Genomic DNA, 20,515 nt, shown 5'->3' on the forward strand with positions numbered 1-20,515 from the left:
TCTTTTCTTTATCTTTCGGTCAACAGCTGGAGGGACAAGGGAGTAATAGATGTTATGTCAGCTTTCTAATAAATTATCTCTTACAAAAATTAAAGTCTTCAGCTAGGAGGCTATCAAAAGCTCTTTGTCTGATATTTATGGACATTGTGGTTACTAGTTACATGCTGAAGTGTGAAGTTTTATCGCGATACAGAATATGATAATAATATCCACCCCCCACCCCAATTATGAGCAACATATGAGACACTGCAGTATAGTTACCTTTATAAAACTCAAGGCATTTGGATTCAATGTCCGTATCTTTGGATTCATTGGGTTAGGTGGCTAACAGTTCTAATGTGAGTGGAAATAAGGCTTTTAGCTCTATTAGCGTTGCTGTCTTCAGACCAGAGCCAGTGGAAGTTATCCAGCACATTACTAATGTCCCTTCCTTAAACTTGACCAGTATTGTCCTTTCTGGCAGTGCTTTAATGCTGGGGAGAAATATAAGCAGCAAATCTCCTGTCTTTATGCTTTGCTGCTCCGCGGCGAAGTCTCTTTGAGCTGTGCCTACGCTGAAGGCATTTAAATCTTCTCTTTGACAAGAGTTCAATGAGACCCTCTCTCACTGCTCTCCTCTGTGATCTTGGATGCTCTCCTACTCTCCACCTGCCGGCTTGACCTCCTTCCCCTCTCCCCACCTTCTTATTCTCGCTTCTCCCCCCTTCCTTACCAGTCCTAGTGAAGGGTCTTGGCCTGAAACATCGACTGCGTATTCCCATGCATAGATGCTGCCTGACCCACTGAGTTCCTCCAGCATATTGTGTGTGTTGCTCTGGATTTCCAACATCTGCAGAATCTCTTGTGTTTGTGATAATTCCCTTATTACTAATAATGTCATTAGGGAGAACGTCAAGGGACATCTGACCCTAAGCTCTCTTCTTCAAATATTATCAGGGGAATCTTTTAATAATCACTTCAACAAGTTCTCAGGAGCTTGTAAGATCATAAATCATAAGAAATAGGAGCAAAATCAGGCCATTCAGCCCACCTAATCTGTTCTACCATTCCAACATGGCTGATTTATTATCCCTCTCAACCTCATTCTCCTCGTAACCTTTGATGCCCTTACCAATAAAGAACCCATCAATCTCTGGTTCTAAGATACCAAATAACTTGACCTCCACAGCCGTCTGTGGCAATGAATTCCACAGATTCACCACCCATTGGCTAAAGAAATTCCTCCACATCTCTGTTCAAAATGAATGTCTCTCTATTCTGAGGCTGTGCCCTCTGGTCCTAGTCTCTCCCTCTATAGGAAACATCCTCTCTTCATCAACTCTATCTGGATATTTCAGTATTTAGTAGGTTTCAATGATCCCACCACACACTCATTCTTCTAAACTCCAACAAGTACAGGCCCAGAGCCATCAAATACTACTCATGCATTAACCCTTTCATTTCTGGGATCATTGTTATGAATCTCCACTGACCCTCTCCATTATCAGCACATCCTTTCTTGCATAAGGGGCCCAAAACAATTCACAATACTCCAAGTGTAGTCTGACCAGTGCCTTATAAAGCCTCAGAATTACATCCTTGCTCTTATATTCTAGTCCTCTCAAAATCAGTGCTAACATTACGTTTGCCTTCCTTACGGAATGACTTGATATCACCGCATTGCGGTTCCATCAACTGATGTGAAAACCATTCTCAATAAGTATGAAATTCAAACAATGCCAACTGATGGAACAGCACGCACTCAGAACCAGAATCAGGTTTGATATCACTGACATATGTCGTGAAATTTGTTGTTATGTGGCAGCAGTACAGTGAAATGCCAGCACATCCTTTCATAACAACATTAGAAATAGGAGCAGGACTAGGCCATCTGGCCTGTCGAGCCTGCTCTGCCACTCAATAAGATCATGGCTTATCTGACCGTGGACTCATCTCCACCTACCTGCCTTTTCCCCTTAGCCCTTAATTCCCCAGCTATGCAAGAAAATATCCAACCTCCTTTTAAATAATGCAGTAATATTTACTGAGGCAGACTTCACTGCTTCATCGGGCAGAGAATTCCACAGATTCACCACTCTCTGGAAAAAGCAGTTCCTCCTCATCTCCATCCTTGAATAAGGGGCCCAAAACTGTTCACAATACTCCAAGTGCAATCTGACCAATAAAAAGCTATCAATTACAACAATATTATATGCTCTATAAAATAAATATAAATTAAATTAGACAAGCAGTGGAAAAAGAGAGCAAAATAGTGATGTGCTATTCATGGGTTTATTGCCTGTTCAGAAATCTGACGGAGGTGAAGAAATGTTGAGTTTGTGTCTTCAGGCTCCTGTACCTCCTCCCTGATGGTAGTAATGAGAGGAGAGTCATTCTTTAGTACAGCATCATTAGCACTCAAGTGTAGAGGCACTTGAACCCTTCACCCTCTCACTTAGAGGTGACTGCTATCAATTGTGCCTCAGTAACATAAAAAGAGCAACAAAAACAAAACTTTGAACAAAAATATTTAGGCTAAAATAGTTAAAGACTCTTAGACTAATGAAAGCAGTCAGCTCTCTCCATTTACGATACCCCTTCGATGTATAAATCCTATTACTTCATTCACTATACATTTCACGTCTCAGTCATAGAGAATCATGCTTAATTCTGACACTTTAAACCAAGCTTAAAATTTCACGATCTATTCAATTACATTTTTCCTGCGAGGAGGTCAAGTTGTTTTACTGAGCTGGCTGTGAAGGAGTTATGCCCTTAAAGAAGTAGGTACTTGCTGCTTAGCCAGATCAGCCACACTGAACTGGCAATGACCCTTCAGTCTGTGTGTTTGACCCAGGGCTGGCTGGTCAGTACTGCTGGGATCAAGCTCTCATGCCTCTGAACAGCTTGTGAAAGAGGTGTCTGCCACGGGACTCCAAAGCTACCTTCACTAGCAACTCCAAACTTTGACCAAAAGGGGAACTGTCAAAATGACCCCGAAGACCATAAGACATGGGAGCAGAAATAGGCTGTTCGTCCCAATCGGGTCTGTTCTGCCACTCTATTACGATTGGTTTATTATCACTCTCAACCCTGTTCTTCTGCCTTTTCTCCATAACTTTTGATGCCTTTATGAATCAAGAATCCAAAAACCTCCACTTTAAATATACAATAAGACCATTAGAGATCGGACCAGAATGAGGCCATTCAGCCCATCCAGTCTACTCCTCTATTTGACATGGCCAATTTATTATCCTTCATCCTCATTCACCTGCTTTCTCCCATAAATTTTGACATCTTCACTAATCAAGAACCTCTCAACTTTCACTTTAAATATAACCAATGACTTGGCCTCCTTGGCAGTCTGAAGCAATAAATTCCATAGATTCACCTCGCTATGCTCAAAGAAATTCTTCCTTATCTCTGTTCTAAAGAGACAACTTTTTATTCTGAGTCTATGCCTTCTGGTCCTAGATTACCCCACTACAGGAAACATCCCCACATCGTCCATTATTTCTAGGCCTTTCAATATTTGTTAGGTTTCAATGAGTTTCCCCTCTTATTCTTCTAAACTCCAGTGAGTACAGGCTCAGAGCCACCAAATGCTCCTCACACATTAACTCTTCCAGTCCTGGGACTATTCTCACAAAACAGTCAACAGGAATCGATGTCAAAAAACCCCAGTTAATTTCCAGTTGTGCATGGATCAGTGAAATGTTAATGACAGAATAAATCTTGGGATCTGATACAATTGGCAGCAAAAATTGGGCACACTTGACACCTATGGCATGGAACAATACCGCTTTAACATTCTTGTGTTTGTTTGGGCTGTTAAACAAGTGCAGTAATTATACAAGTAGGAAACTTTACAAGAGACATTTACAGAATTAGCCAACAAAGCCACTGTGATGAACAACAAACAAATAAACTGAATGCATCTACAAGCATCATCCATCATCAAGGAGCCCCACCATGCTCTCATCTCGCTGCTGCCACGGGCAGGAGGTACAGGAGCCTCAGGACACACCCCCCCCCACCCAGATTCAGGAACCGTTATTACCCCTCAACCGTCAGACTCCTGAACCAGTGTGGATGACTTTGACCATCTCAACACTGAACTGATTCCAAAACCTTTGCACCCACTTTCAAGGACTCTACAACTCATGCTCTCAGTATTTTTTATTTACTTATTTATAGTTCAAAGTAAACTCTATTTTCAGTGTACATATGTGTCACCACATATTCCTTTTCCTGCGGGCATATTTAGCAAATCTATAGAATAGTAACTGTAAACTATTTATCTTTTTATTTGCACACTTTGCCATCTTTTGCACATTGGTTGTTTGTCAATCTTTGTTTATGTGTGGTCTTTCATTGATTCTATTGGATTCTTTCTTCTACTGTTACTGTCTGCAAGAAAATGAATCTTAAGGTAGTATATAATGACATATTTACATAAGTTGATAACACATTTACTTTTATTTTTGAAGATTTGGATGGTGATTATATTATTTAAAAGAGGTGATTTAGGAAGACTTCACCAGGAGCACCAGTGGGGTGTAGCCCTCTCCTGGGCACAGAAACAGCACGCTCCACTTTGTGTGCGAGGCGGAGCTTGGAGTTCAGTATGAAGCCATGGGAGCAGGTGGTGGATGGTCGTACGAGCAGCTGGTACACATCACAAGTCCTGGTTATGTGACCACTGACACCAGGAAGACAATGAAGAGTATTGACAATGGCTGGGGTCACCCATCTTGTAAAGTCACTGCTCAGAAGAAGGCAGTGGCAAACCAGTTCTGTTGAAAAATTTGCTAAGAACAATCATAGTTGTGGAAAGACCATGATTGCCCATGTCACATGATGATGATGATGAATGAGCCATTTAGCTGATGGATTGGGGTGGGGAGCTGAGTCAGGAGGGGATGGTGCATGGAGGAAAATAGTAATTGTGAGACCAAATTAAAAAGTGGACCCAAAAAAATTAATGCTCACATTGTTAAGGCCCTCTTCTCTAAGGAAAGATGTGGGCAATTGCACACAGAGAAATCTGTGAGAGAGCTGATGGTTCAGACCAACCCCCTGGCAAGAAGAATGTCTTGATGTGGGTAGTTGTCTTGGAAAAACAATGTAGAAGAAAAATCAGGAATTAAATAGAAGGATATTTTCCAGAAAAAAAATGGCAAGAGAAAAGACGAAGTTGTGTGGTTTTCCACAGAAATGCTACGTCTCAGACTAGAGACGGTATATTTTGATATTCTGCATAAGATCTAAACAAACCTATGCCCATAGTGCTAGTGGTGGCATTGATTGTTTTGTCCTGATTCAATTGACAGTGTCAGTCTGTCAGTCCTGGAAGGAGCTCTGTTTGATCACACTTGTTATCCTGCTAGTCAGACTAATTCCAAACAGGCACGGTCTACAGCTTGGACTGATAAACATCAAAAGACAACCACTGTAAAAAAAAAAGTAGAACTCACAATGTGGAGTACTCCTTCTGCTTTCCTGCCTGCTTACATTTTTAATTCATCAGTAAGCAATCAGAAATTAGAAATCCATCCATCCATTCATCATATAACTCCTGTCACTTCATATAAGTATCATAAGAAATTAATATGGGACTCATATCCATTCCAATGAATGAATGCTCACTATTCTGCCTTGCACAGGTCTGGATTTTGGGGCTTACTATGTAAAAAGACAACACGGAACTGGACTACACTGACTGGACTGGACTGGACTGGACTGGACTGAACATTCCTAGTCTGTTTCAATAACTCTGTGGTTTGAGGTTTTATGTTCTGTGTTTTTTGTTCATTTTTGACCATTTTCATAATTTGTTCTTTTTTTGTACACTAGGTACTTGATGTTTACTTTGAACTGGTTCCATGGTGTTTCTTTGTTTCATGGCTGTCTGTGGGAAGATGAATCTCAAAGCATATATACTTCGATAATAAATGTACTTTGAACTTTGAAAAAGTGTCCTGTTATCACGTTTGTACAAAATATGTCATAACGATAATTACATCTGAAATATGTGCAGTTTAACTGAATGACATAAATTAACATTTTATTTTTAGTGCACTGATTTTTTTGTAAACAAAAATACTCAAGTCTGAATTAGCCTGGAAAGTCACACATCATCTATTTTCGTAAAAGAAAATTACATACAGGTCCTCCCCAGGTTATGAACAGACCTTCAATTCTCATAAATATTTGGGATACCAGCCTAGTTTAACTGTACGTTACTGCTGGTTGGTCGATGTTTTTGTTTCAGTATATTATGGTTTCTGAACAGTTGTCAAGAATGGGACCCTGTTGTAACATGGAGAGGTCCTGCTCAGGTTACCACATCTCTCTTATTGGACTGGACTGTATAACATGAAACTAGTAAATGCTATTAATAATTTTAAGCATTTCACAGGAAGCTCAACAACTACTGGAATCAGAAGCAGTCTCCATAACTTCAAAGCAGCTTCAATATACAGCAAGTGCTAAATTAAACACGACAATAAAAGAACCTTGCCTCACAAAATAACTCAGCCTTTAGCATTGTGCTTTCTAAAGTTCTCAATAATTTATAAGTTGTTCTAGCAACCATAAATAACCTTCTTTTAATTTCAGAAAGCCCTGTCAAAGCATCCAAATCCTGTCACCCATCTATGTTCACTCCAGGCTCAGAGTCAGGTTTATTATCATGGACATATGTCATGAAATTTGTTTTTTTTTTGCAATACATAAAATTATTACAGTGCTGTGTAAAAGTTATAGGCACCCTAGTTATATATGTGTACCTAAGACTTTTGCACAGTACTGTATATAAATAAGTAGTACAAAAAGCGATCAAAAAAGTAGTGAGGGAGTGTTCACGGGTTCGTTGTCCATTCAGAAATCTGATGGCAGAGAGCAAGAAGCTGGACCCAAAATGTCTGAAGATAATTTTATGCCCAGAATCAGGTTTACTATCACTGACATATGTCGTGAAATCTGTTGCTTTGTGGCAGCAGTACAGCATGATACATAATAAATACTACAAAGTATGATAAGAAATATTTATATGTATAAAAATTAAATAAATTGTGCGAAAAGAGAGCAAAAGTAGTGAGGTAGTGTTCATGGGTTTGTTGTCCATTCAGAGATCTGACGGTTGAGAGCAAAAAGCTGTTTCTAAAATGTCTGAAGATAATTTTATTCTCAAAATCAGAATCAAGTTTATTATCACTGACATATGCCATGAAATCTGTTGTTTTCTGGGAGCAGTACAGTGCAATATATAATATATACTATAAATTATAATAAGTAATATTTATATATAAATTAAATAAGAAGTACAAGGAGAGAACAAAAGTAGTAGTGAGAGAATGAGCTTTGAAAAGACACAAAAAACAGACTTTTATTTTCTCTTTGGCCATGTTACAACGTAACAGCAGTTTAATTCTAGGATGTGAGAAATTCATTTAATTTGCAGTTTAAAATTGTCAAAATGTAGCACAATGCACTAAATAATACATAATTATTTCCATCTAGAGGCCAGAAGAATTAGGCCATTCGGCCCATTGAGTCTGCTCTGCCATTCCATTATGGCTGATTTATTATCCCTCTCAAATCAGACCAGAAGCCATAGGAATCAGACCTCAAGACATCGCTACAAGACCATAAGACACTGGGGAAAGATGTTTAGATATAGGAGCAATAATTATGAAGCCTCTGGACTGAGACACCCCACTGACTAGGAAAAGTAAGAAATGTTTATTGGTTGACACAATTATGCTTTAAGCCACTGCTACTCTTATACTTTACACAATTCTTGGTTTACGCCAGAAAATCTGTAAGAAACTTGACAATCTTTGGCTGATAAGTAAAGAAATTCAGGATTCAAGTTTATTTATCACATGTACAACAAAACGTACAGTGAAATGTGTCATTTGCAATAACAACCTGAACTCCCGAGGGTCTGCTTAGGGCAGCCCGGAAGTGTCACCACACATTCTGGAGCCAACATAGTATAGTCACAATGCTCAGCACAACAACGCAGAACAGAACAAACTACAGCAAAATAAGCTATGTTCCTCCAACCCATCCACACTTACCCATGTGCATACACAGTCCTTTAACCCCAAATCAGGCAACTAGCCTCTAGCCTCCAGTAGACTCGGACTCGGGCCTGCAGACACTGATCTTTGAGCTCCTCCCCAGCAGACTCAAACTCAGGCCTGCAGAAACTGGGCTTTGGCCTCCCCAGCAGACTCAAACTCGGGCCTGCAGAAACTGGGCTTTGGGCTCCCCAGCAGACTCAAACTCGGGCCTGCAGAAACTGGGCTTTGGCCTCCCCAGCAGACTCAAACTCGGGCCTGCAGAAACTGGGCTTTGGCCTCCCCAGCAGACTCAAACTCAGGCCTGCAGAAACTGGGCTTTGGCCTCCCCAGCAGACTCAAACTCGGGCCTGCAGAAACTGGGCTTTGGGCTCCCCAGCAGACTCAAACTCGGGCCTGCAGAAACTGGGCTTTGGGCTCCCCAGCAGACTCAAACTCGGGCCAGCAGAAACTGGGCTTTGGCCTCCCCAGCAGACTCAAACTCGGGCCTGCAGAAACTGGGCTTTGGCCTCCCCAGCAGACTCAAACTCGGGCCTGCAGAAACTGGGCTTTGGCCTCCCCAGCAGATTCAGACTCGGGCCTGCAAACTCTGGGCTTTGAGCTCCCAAGTGAACTGACAGATTTGCAGACTCTTAGTAACATTCATATGTCTTTGATGTATCTCTTTGACATATAACAAAATACCATTGATGCCAAAATCAATCATCTGAGTCACAACTGTTCAAGAAATTTCAAAAGCATGGCTTCCTCAGAAATTACTTGTGGTTATGATAGTCAGCTTGAAGTTGAACACAAATATAACTTCTGACCTCTTGAAACAGTAAGGAATTTGGAGAAACCAGAAATTAACTTTTATTGAAACTAATGCTTTAATTGCATTATGGTGTTGACACTTTGCAATAGTTCAACTAAGCAAAAAATGCTTTATTGATGATTTTCATTTGTACTCAGTGACTGTGACTTCTCGCTTAAGTGTCAAACAATAATCAGCCAGCATTGATGGATTCCAGTTGCCCTGATACCATTTCTCCAAGACTGCAACATTCTGGTGAAACCTTTCATCATGCTCGTCACTGACAGTGCCAAGATTTACAGGGAAGAAGTCTAAATGGGAATACAGGAAATGAATCTTTAGTGACGTGTTGCATTCATGGTTTTGTATGCTTGAAGCACATTGTCAACCAGCTGCACGCAGTTTGGTGCTCTGTAGTTACCAAGCAAGTTTTCAACAACATCCTTGAATGCCTTCCATGCGATTTTCTCCGCTCCCACTGGAAGCTCTGGAACTGTCTGTCATTGATGATCCGTTTGGCTTGTGGACCAATAAAAATGTCTTCCTTACTCATGGTATTAGTTAGTCTGGGAAACATCTGTCTCAAATATCAAATTCCTTCACAGAAGTTTTTGTCCCTGATGACAGTAGGTTCCACCCTTGCAGTCTTGAACCCAGTAATTCTGCTTTTGCCCTTTTTAAACCCAAGTCTCTGACCAGATCATTTAACTCAGATTGAGTTATCAGATGAAGCTCACTCCATATAAAGGGTTTAAAATCTGTATCAGTATCAATGTCATTTTCTATTCCTGGCTTGTGCATTTTTCATCAGCCTCCTCTAGACTCAATGTCTCAGTACTGGGAGACTATCATCATGCAGCACAGGTCTCATGGCTGAGGGGAAATTGGGGTACTCGATGGGTTTCTTGTTTTTAGCAGAGAAACCAAACACACAGGTCAGACAGATGTAGCAGTCTCTCACATTCTCCTTCTGCTCTCGCCATCTCATTGGGACATCGACAACATTGACTTCCGAGTACCTCTGAGTCAAGCTCTAAGATCAACATCACATGTTGTGCAACAAATGTGAGGAGCCCAGGCTTTGCCTTGGTCACCAACTTTACACCCAAAGTAGAGCTTGTGGACTTCCTTAATAAGTGGAGTCATGCTCCGTCTTTGAGATTCAAGAGTATACTCACCACAAGTATAACAGAAAGTATTGTGGCTGTTGCAATATTCGTGAGACATTTTGTTATCACAAATACTCCCAAAAGTACAATTACTTTATTCTAATGTGTATATACAATATGTTATGTATGTAGAACAAGCGCATCAACATGATCACAAACTGATACACATGCAAACGCAATGCATGAAATAGTGTGTGCATGATGTTTTTATAGCCTTTCTAAAACCTGTCTTGCCGTGTAGCATTCACTCTACCTTAGCATGCCTGGACAAGGTAGAAAACTTTCCAGTTTACATTGTAGGCAACATTTTAATTGACTTGAATTATGAATTGAAGTAACAAATATATCTGATTTCAGAAAAATAGTTTTTGTTGTCCAGTGTTATCTGCCAAATATGGCCAATTCTGAAGTGAGGTGTTCTGTGAGAAGGGACTGATTGGATTATTCAACCCTTTCACGCTATCTACAGTACATGGCATAAGCCACAAATTACACAACGTACACTCAGTGGCAACTTTATTAGATACCTCCTGTACCTAATAAAGTGGCCAGTGAGTGAATGTATAGAAACATAGAAAACCCACAGCACAATACAGGCCCTTCGGCCCACAAAGTTGTGCCAAACACGTCCCTACCTCAGAAATTACTAGGCTTACCTATAGCCCTCTATCTTACTAAGCTCCACGTACCTATCTAAAAGCTTCTTAAAAGACCCTATCGTATCCGCCTCCACCACCATTGCCGGCAGCCCATTCCACGTACTCACCACTTTCTGAGTAAAAATTTACCCCTGATGTCTCCTCTGTACCTACTCCCCAGCACCTTAAACCTGTGCCCTCTTGTGGCAACCATTCCAGCCCTGGGAAAAAGCCTCTGATTATCCACACAATCAATGCCTCTCATCATCTTGTACACCTCTATCAGGTCAATCAGGTCACCTCTCATCCTCTGTCGCTCCAAGGAGAAAAGGCCGAGTTCACTCAACCTATTCTCATAAGGCATGCTCCCCAATCCAGGTAACATCCTTGTAAATGATCGTGATCTTCTGCTGCTGTAGCCCATCCACTTCAGGGTTCAACATATTGTGCATTCAGAGATGCTCTTCTGCACATCACTCTTGTAACACATGGTTACTTGGGCTACTGTCACCTTCCTTGTCAGCTTGAACCAGTCCAGCCATTCTCCTCTGACCTCTCTCATTAATAAGCCACTTTCGCTCACAGAACTACCACTCATCGGCTATTTTTTTTGCACCATTCTCTGTAAACCCTAGAGACTCTTGTGCATAAAACTCCCAGGAGATCAGCGGTTTCTAAGCTACTCAAACCGCCCCGTCTGGCACCAACAATCCTTCCATGGTCAAAGTCACTTAGATCACATTTCTTCCCCATTCTGATGTTTGGTCTGAACAATAACTGAACCATTTGACCATGTCTGCATGCTTTCATGCATTGTGTTACTGCCACAGGATTGGCTGATCAGATATTTACATTAATGAGCAGGGGTACAGGTGTACCTAATAATGTGGCCATTGAGCGTAAGTCAGTGATAATAAACCTGACTCTGAAATGCGGCTCTCACAGTGTCTGTAAGGGATAATTCTGGGAATTTAAAATTACAGGCTGAACAATTATGGATTGACTAATGCCCTGAAACAACATCTGCTCTTTTCCCTCAAGAGATGCTGAGTTCCCCTAGCATTTTGTGCGTGTTATGTTGGATTTCCAGCATCTTCAGAACCTCTTGTGTTTATGACTAAAGAGCTATTTAGTCTGATGGACATTGCAGATCCTCTAAAATAGAGAAAATGGAGACTAAATGATGACTTCTACAATGACAGAAAAGTGAAGGTCGATGTGGGAGGGAAGGGTTAGATTGATCTCAGAATAGGTTAAAATGTTGGCACAATGTCGTGGGCCAGAGGACCTGCACTGTACAGCACTGCTCTGTGTTCTAGAACCAGTCTTCAGGAAGTAAAACCTGTTCACAATTTACAATGTAAGCAGCATTATAAAAAGTGGTTTGAACTGTTTACCCAACATGCTGTCACATTGGAAGTACCAACTGAAGTACTAAACTTCCAGCTGATACGTTGTGTTTAGTGAAACACTAAATTCACTCAGCATAAAGGGTTAGCGTTGTATCCGTGTTGTTTTCCATACCTGAATTTAGCGGATGGTTTTCATTTTGTCACGTTGGAACTACTACATCAGGGAAGGTAAGCGACGAATACTCCTACTATCACACGTTGTTAAGGATGTATCCCTGTCACCTAAAGCACAGTTCAAGACAGATCTGCTTTCTGGCTAATTGTGTATTCACGGCACCGTCCCTCAACACTATAACAGAAAGGTTTATTTTATGCACGAAGCATAAGGAATAAAGTAGATGAGCTTGAGGCTCAGTTGGAAATTGGCAAGTACGATGTTGTGGGAATAACAGAGACATGGCTTCAAGCGGACAGGGCCTGGGAAATGAATATTCAAGGATATACATCTTATCGAAAGGACAGACTGACTGGCAGAGGGGGTGGGGTGGCTCTGTTGGTGAGGAATGATATTCAGTCCCTTGCGAGGGGGGACATAGAATCAGGGGATGTAGAGTCAGTATGGATAGAACTGAGAAATTCTAAGGGTAGAAAGACCCTAGTGGGAGTTATCTACAGGCCCCCAAACAGCAGTCTGGATGTAGGGTGTAAGTTGAATGAAGAGTTAAAATTGGCATGTCGCAAAGGTAATGATACAGTTGTCATGGGGGATTTCAACATGCAGGTAGACTGGGAGAATCAGAATGGTACTGGACCCCAAGAAAGGGAGTTTGTGGAGTGCCTCCGAGATGGATTCTTAGAACAGTTTATACTGGAGCCTACCAGGGAAAAGGCAATTCTAGATTTAGTGTTGTGCAATGAACCGGATTTGATCAGGGACCTCGAGGTAAAGGAACCATTAGGAGGTAGTACCATAATATGATATGTTTTAACCTACAATTTGAGAAGGAGAAGGGAAAATCGGATGTGTCAGTATTACAGTAGAACAAAGGGAACTATGGAGCTATGAGGGAGGAGCTGCCCAAAGTTCAATGGAACAATACCCTAGCAGGGAAGACAGTGGAACAACAATGGCAGGTATTTCTGGGAATAATGCAGAAGGTGCAAGATCCGCTCATTCCAAAGAGGAAGAAAAATCCTAAGGGGAGTAAGGGGTGGCCGTGGCTGACGAGGGAAGTAAAGGGCAGTATAAAAATAAAAGAGAAGAAGTATAACATAGCAAAGATGAGCGGGAAACCAGAGGACTGGGAAGCTTTTAAAGAGCAACAGAAGATAACAAAAAAGGCAATACGCCAAGAAAAAATGTAACACAAAATGTTGGAGGAATTCAGCAGGTCAGGCCAGCATCTATGGAAAAGAGTAAACAATTCAATGTTTTCAGCTAGAAACATTGACTGTTTACACTTTTCCATACATGCTGCCTGGCCTGCTGAGTTTGTCCTGCATTTTCTGTGCCTTGCTTTGGATTTCCAGCATCTGCAGATTTGCTTGTGTTTATATATCTGTGTTTGATGGTTTTCCTGAGTCTCAACCTGGGACTTGCATGGCTGTCAGTAGTGAAAACCATGAAGAGGCTTCTGGCACGATGAGAGAAGCCTGAACACCAGCAAGACCAAGATGGTCAAGGACAAACAGAGATGGAAGACCTTCACTGCTGTCTGAGACACCAGTGGCATTATGGGCAGTAACATCCTCTTAGAAGAGTGAAATCTCTCTCTCTCTCTCTCTCTCTCTCTCTCTCTCTCTCTCTCTCTCTCTCTCCCTCTCCCTCCCTCTCCCTCTCCCTCTCCCTCTCTCTCTCTCTCTCTCTCCCCCCCCCCCTTTTCTCATTCCCAGTTACAGCTTTGGTGTGGCTCACTTTCAGTCAGTTGCAACAATCCTCAACCAAGGAGCAAACAGGTACCCGCTCGCAAGTTGCTCCATTCACCATCAAAGTACTGTTACCACATTGCATACCACCTTCAAGGCCTCTTAGAGATGCTTTCCTGCACCAACTATCTAAACCAAGGATTCCCAACCCTCAGTTAATGTAAGCCCTGCTTTAGAAGGATAAAGCACACACTACTCTCACCACCACCCCTCCCCCCCCAGGATACATAAGAGCTGAGAGCTTGGGCTTTCCCCTCCCCCACACGATCTGTGACATTTAATGTGAGCACCCATCCCACAATCTCTCTGACCCACTATCATCGAGAAGGAGATACAGGAGCATCAGGACTAGGACTGTCAGATAGGTAACAGCTTTTTCCCTCAGGCTGTGAGACTGATGAACACCCTGCCACCAATGAGGCCTTGTCACCAGGAGAGTGAGCTGTTTACTGTACAGTTGAGTGCCTCTATATACATTTTGAATTATATTTTATTAACTTATTTAAAGTAATATTTTGTTTCATGTGCTGTGACATATGTTTTGGGGGTGTACCATGATCCAGAGGAAAGCTGTTTCATTTGGTTGTCTATATGTACAGTCAGTTGACAATAAACTTGAACTTGAACTTGAGATTGGTACTTCCAATGTGACAGTACATTGGAACTGCACTGTAAACAGTTTAAACCACTTTTTATAATGCTGTTTACATTGCAAATACATGCTGGTATTTATGTATATTTTATTCCATGGTTGCACTTCTAACTTTATATAATTCTTTATTCTTTGTAATAGTTGAATGTTGTCTTTTGTTGCAAATTGCACCTACACATCACAGCAAATTTCTAATACATGTGAATGTATATGGTGAATTAAGTTGATCCTTGATCCTTGAAATCATTCATTACATTATTAGACTAAATTTAAAACGCAGTTCACCATTACTATTCGTTAGACAGTGAGAACTATAACTAGCCATAGAATATGAGCACATCCAGTGAATAAACTATTTTCAAAAACTTATTTGAAAGTACAAAACAAAAAAAAGTTCCTTTTCTAATTTATTTTTTTCTTTATTTACTCTTTGTTGCAACTTATACTGTAACCAATAATGATCCCACTGCACCCTCGAAACCTGCTTTTGACATATCTTGTCAGGGGGTTGCGGCATAGCAAGGTAGCAGCTAGCACGACACTTTACAGAGCCTACGATCAGGGCTCGATTCCCGCCATTGTCTGTAAGGGGTTTGTACGTTCTTCCCGTGACCTTCTGGGGGTGATCTGGATTCCTTCCACATTCCAAAGACGTGGTGGTTAGTGCTAGTGAGTTGTGGGCATGCTACGTTGGTGCCGGAAGTGTGGCCACACTTGTGGGCAACTCATATTCGGGCTGTGTTGGTCGTTGACACAAATGATGCATTTCACTGTATGTTTTGATGTTTCCTATACATCATTTTGCATCAATGGTGTACAATCTGAGGATTGAGTGGGGGCAGCCCACAAGTCTTGCCTCACTTCCAGTGTAGCACACCCAGAACTCAGTAAGCTTAATCCGGATGTCTTTGGCATGTGGGAGGAAAGTGGAGCACCCGGAGGAAATCCCATGCAGTCATGGGGGGAGCGTACTAACTCCTTAACGACAGCGGTTTGGATGTCCATGTGACAAATAAAACTAATCTTATCTTACCTTATGAATAAAACATCATATTCTGTGGTCAGTTATGGCTCTTACAGTCTAGCTAACAGGAAAAAATAATCACAGCATTTTTATAATTCAATGTTAATATACAATCAGTCCCCTGATTTTCTGAAAACTATTTGCAAAGTACATTCAAGATTCAAGATTGTTTAATGAGATGAGAATACCGATTGGTCGCATCAAACAATTAAACTGCTTCTCTGAGAAGATAAATTCCAAGATTCAAAATTCAGGTTATTTCCAATACACAAGTGTAAAGGAGAATGATATGATTATTATCTGGATTTGATGCATCCCAAAAAAAATACAACAAGATACGGCACACAATAATAATAAAAAAAAACGCAACTAACATAAATACATAGGATAGCTTATATACATAGATTGACTGTATGTCCATAAAGTGACGCTAGGCACAGGAGGGTCTGTACGTAAGGTAAATCTGACAGGAAATGATAAAGTAGTGGTGTTTGGGGATGCAGAGGGGTGGGTTAGTGGGTGGAAGTGTTAATCAGCCTTACTGCTTGGGGAAAGTAACTGTTTTTGAGTCTGATGGTCCTGGTGTGAATGCTACGTAGCCTCCTCCCTGATGGGAGTGAGACAAACAGTCCATGAGCAGGGTGGGTGAGATCCTTTATGACGTTACTGGCCCTTTTCTGGCACCTTACTGTATATGCGTTCTTGATGTCAGGTAGGGAATAGTATAGATTAGTACAGTGGTTGGCATGCAAATCACAGGTCAAACAGCCTGTTTCTATGGCCACAGCTTTTCAAAGTTCAAAGTAAATTTATTATAATAAATGTACTTTGATAATTAACAAAATATATATGTTACCATATTCAACCCTGAGATTCATTGTCTTGTAGGAATGCACAGTAAATCCAAGAAACACAATAGAATCAATGAAAGACTGCACCCAACAGGACAGACAAACAAGCAATGTGCAAAAGACATATACATAAATAAGCAATAATGATCAAGACCATGAGGTGAAGAGACCTTGGAAATGAGACCATAGGTTGTGGTTCAGTGATGGGGAGAGTAAGGTTGAGTGAGTATGTTGGTTTATTTACCAATGACTCTAGCATATACACCCCCTGAACAGAAAGTCCCCAAAATGACTCATCATGACAACCAGTTCTTATTGTAATCCCGCCTCATTTCAGCTAGAACAAAACCATTAATTAATTAAACCTTTCTTTCAAAGTACCATTACACATCCTCAATTAAATGGAGTGGGATGTGACATTGACGAATACCAAGTAGCTGTTACAATTACACAACATTGTAAATTACTTCCTCATTCCATTTTAAGGTTCCTATAATCAGGCAACTAACAATTTGTCAGTCAATATGACGACAATGAACTGATGAATTAAACTGTGTGCAGAAAACAGCTGTCCTATAAACGTAAAGCATAATCTGTAAAACTAATCCATCTTGTGCAGTTCAAGATTATATTTTTAAACCTTTTTTTCTGATACTGCAAGCTCAGATTGTTAGTAACACAAAGTGCTGCAGAAACCCAGCAGGTCAGGCATCATCTACAGCAACCTTTTTCAGGCCATGGACTCCCAACCATTAACGGGCAGGTCAGTGGACCCCAGGTTGGGAATCCCTGATTAAATAGTTGACATTTCAGGCTGAGACCCTTCTCAAATTGTTGTTTTACTTGTCATCACTGTGGCTGCACTCTTTACACTTCAGAAGTATGAAGGGGTATCTCACTGAACCCTATCAAACCTAGATAGAATGGATTGGGAAGGATGCTTCTAATATTGGGGGACTCTAGGACCAGAGGGCACAACCTCAAAATAGAAGGACGTCCCTTTAGAACAGAGATGAAAAGGAATTTCTTTAGCTGGAGGATGATGAATCTGTGGCCTCACAAACGTCTGTGGAAGCTAAGTTATTGGTTATATTTAAAGTGAAGGTTGACAGGTTCCTGATTAGTGAGGATGTCAAAGGTTATGGGGAGAAGACAGGAGAATGGGTTTGAGAGGGATAATAAATCAACCATGATTGAATGACAGAGCAGGCTCGATGGGCTGAATGACCTTACTCTGCTCCTGCATCGTATGGTTTTACTGTATTAGAGTTGTCGAATGTTATTTTGGGGTTTTTTTTATCGCATGTCACGCCAACACACCACAGCAAATTCAAAGAACATTTATTATCAAAGTATGTGTGCAGTTTCCTAATTGTAATCTATTCTGATTAATACTAAATTCCAAATTCATGTCAACGTATATGGTGAATAAAGTCGGTCCTTCATGATGACTTACACGGTTCTCACCCGTCTATTCCCATAAACAAAGTTAACCATCTAAATCAGATATAATCACATGCTCTTACAGAGCTGCTAAGAATAGAGTTAGAGAAAAAGTTTAGATGTTCTATCACAGTATGAAATTTGGCATTCCATTCTTATTTTTGAGCACTTCATACTGATACAGAACATAGTTTTGAAGCCACAAACAGACTAAAATTAGGGATTCATAGCCATAAGCTGCCAACTACCTGTGAGTTAAATGCTAACTCTCTAATTGATACCATTGGAAGTCACTGGGCAGAAATAATTTACCTCCCAAGAAAGAGGGAGCATCACCTAAACTATACCACACACCTCCTAGTGGAGATACTCTGAGCAGCACTGGTAAATGCTAAGAGGGAAAAACACATAGCTTCCTTTTCGACAATATTTTAAAAACCTAAGCACTAGAGATTCTTCAGATGATGGCAGTCCAAAGCAAAACACACACAAAATGCTGGAGGAACTCAGTGGGGCAGGCAGCATCTATGGAGAGGAATAAACAGTCAACATTTCAGGCAGAGACCCTTCATCAGGACACTTCATCTATTTAATGTAAGTTGCTCCAGCACTTTGTTGCTCTGAATTTCCAGCATCTGCAGAATTTGTTGTATTTATGATCTTAATATCCTCAGGACTCACTCCACTACGTTCAGGAACAGTTATTACCCGTCAACCACCAGGCTCTGGAACCAGAGGGGATAATTTCACTCAATTTCATTTGCCCCATCACTGAACTGTTCCCAAAACCTATGGACTCAGTTTCAAGTACTCTGCATTTCATGTTCCCAATACATATTGCTTATTTATCATTATTTCTTTTTTTCTTTCCTTTTGTATTTACACAGTTTGTTGTCTTTCGCACACTGGTTGTCCACCCTGTTGCTGCAGTCTTCCATTAATTCTGTTATGATTATTGGATTTATTGAGTATTCCTGCAAGAAAATTAATCTTGGAGTTGTATATGGTGACATACATGTACTTTGATAATTAATTTACTTTGAACCTTTGAGCTTCAATTAAAGCACGACACTCATGGGGAAAGATACACCTCGGTTATAGATAAATAAAAACAAGTAGACTGTGTCTTTTCTAAGGCTGCAATATCACACCTGCAAGTTGAAACAGATTATGTTCCATGTATGCAAGATAAGCCTAGATAGAGTGGATGTGAAGAGGATGTTTCCTATATCGAGGGAGTCTAGGACAAGGGGAACTGCCTCAGAATAGAAGGAACAGAGATGAGGAGAAATTTCTCTAACCAGAGAGTGGTGAATGTGTGGAATTGATTGCCACAGATAGCAGTGGAGACTGGGTCAGTGGGTATATGTAAAGCAGAGAGTGATAGGTTAGTCAGGGCATCACAGGTTATGGGGAGAAGGCAGGAGAATGGGGTTGAAAGAGATAATAAATCAGCCATGATGGAATGGCAGAGCAGGCTCAATGGACTGAATGGCCTAATTCTGCTGCTATGTCTTAAGGTCTAAAATGCTAGAGGAGCTCAGCAGGTCAGGCAGCATCTAAGAAGGGGAGTAAACAGTCGACGTTTTGGCCAAAACCCTTCATCTATTTAAAATAAATAATTTGAAAACCTATTAATCTCTTACCAATGAATGATTAAAGCAAAGCAATTGTAGGGAAAGGTTATTGATAAAAAAAAGAGATTAGCTGCAATGTCCAATCACCTTGATAGCATTCCTGCAAGTTATTTTAAGTTGGACCAGATTGTGTTCCACTTATATAAGATGCCAGTGCCATGTTAGTTATATACAGGTAAATAATCACTCTTAAGTTGTTCTAAAAGCACAATGAATTAATAATCTAACCCGAGGAACCCCTCAATATAAGAATACACTGCTCGTGCACTGAAAACTCGCCATGGAATTGAGTTATATTTGCATCAGTTTTCATTGTAACAACTTAATTAAACCCCAAAGACACCGAGATTTGCCCATAAAACTTTGAAGTGAAGAGTGTTTAAGAAAAGCAGTGTACAGATGTTAGCAGCACACAGGGGACAAGTTACTGTACCGCCGATTGATTTTTTTTCCCTTTTAACGCCTGAAATTGCTGATTGTACATCAAACAGGTAATTTAAGTGTCTCTTACAACATTATTACATTACTAAAACCTCAGTATTGTCAGCTCTCTCAATCTCCTTTTCATTAGAGTGGCACAATGAAAGAAAGGTTTTTCAGATCTGTGGCTGGGCAATGCTATCAATCTGTAGTCGCTGCTAAACACAGGCCACGAAGTGCTTAACGAGGAACAGCGCGCCAGGAAATACTGAGGTCTGTGGTCGCTGCTATTCCGGGGCAATATTACCTCCAGATTTACCCTCCAGAATCTGCTTTTGTACCGTAGCTGTCCCTGAAGCAACGTTCAAATAAAAGCCCGTTTAACGTTATATAAAATATCATTTGACAGCCTAGCTTATCCCTGAATGCTACATTTATAGTAATATTGTGTTTTTCAACTTGCATTAGAAACATCAAATCTCTTCAAAAAGAAACAGAAAATATTCTTATAAATTATATTTGCGTTGGCGGTTGAAACTAA

At 40.7% G+C, this 20,515-nt stretch overlaps 1 protein-coding gene across 3 annotated transcripts in view; it reads right to left on the reverse strand.

The window, feature by feature from the left end:
- Positions 1–20,515, reverse strand: part of LOC140713893 (retinoic acid receptor beta) — a 259,900-nt gene that overhangs the window by 186,689 nt on the left and 52,696 nt on the right. The gene's annotated exons all lie outside the window — the stretch shown is intronic.

Source organism: Hemitrygon akajei, chromosome 20 (assembly GCF_048418815.1).
Source record: "Hemitrygon akajei chromosome 20, sHemAka1.3, whole genome shotgun sequence".
NCBI lineage: Eukaryota > Metazoa > Chordata > Chondrichthyes > Myliobatiformes > Dasyatidae > Hemitrygon > Hemitrygon akajei.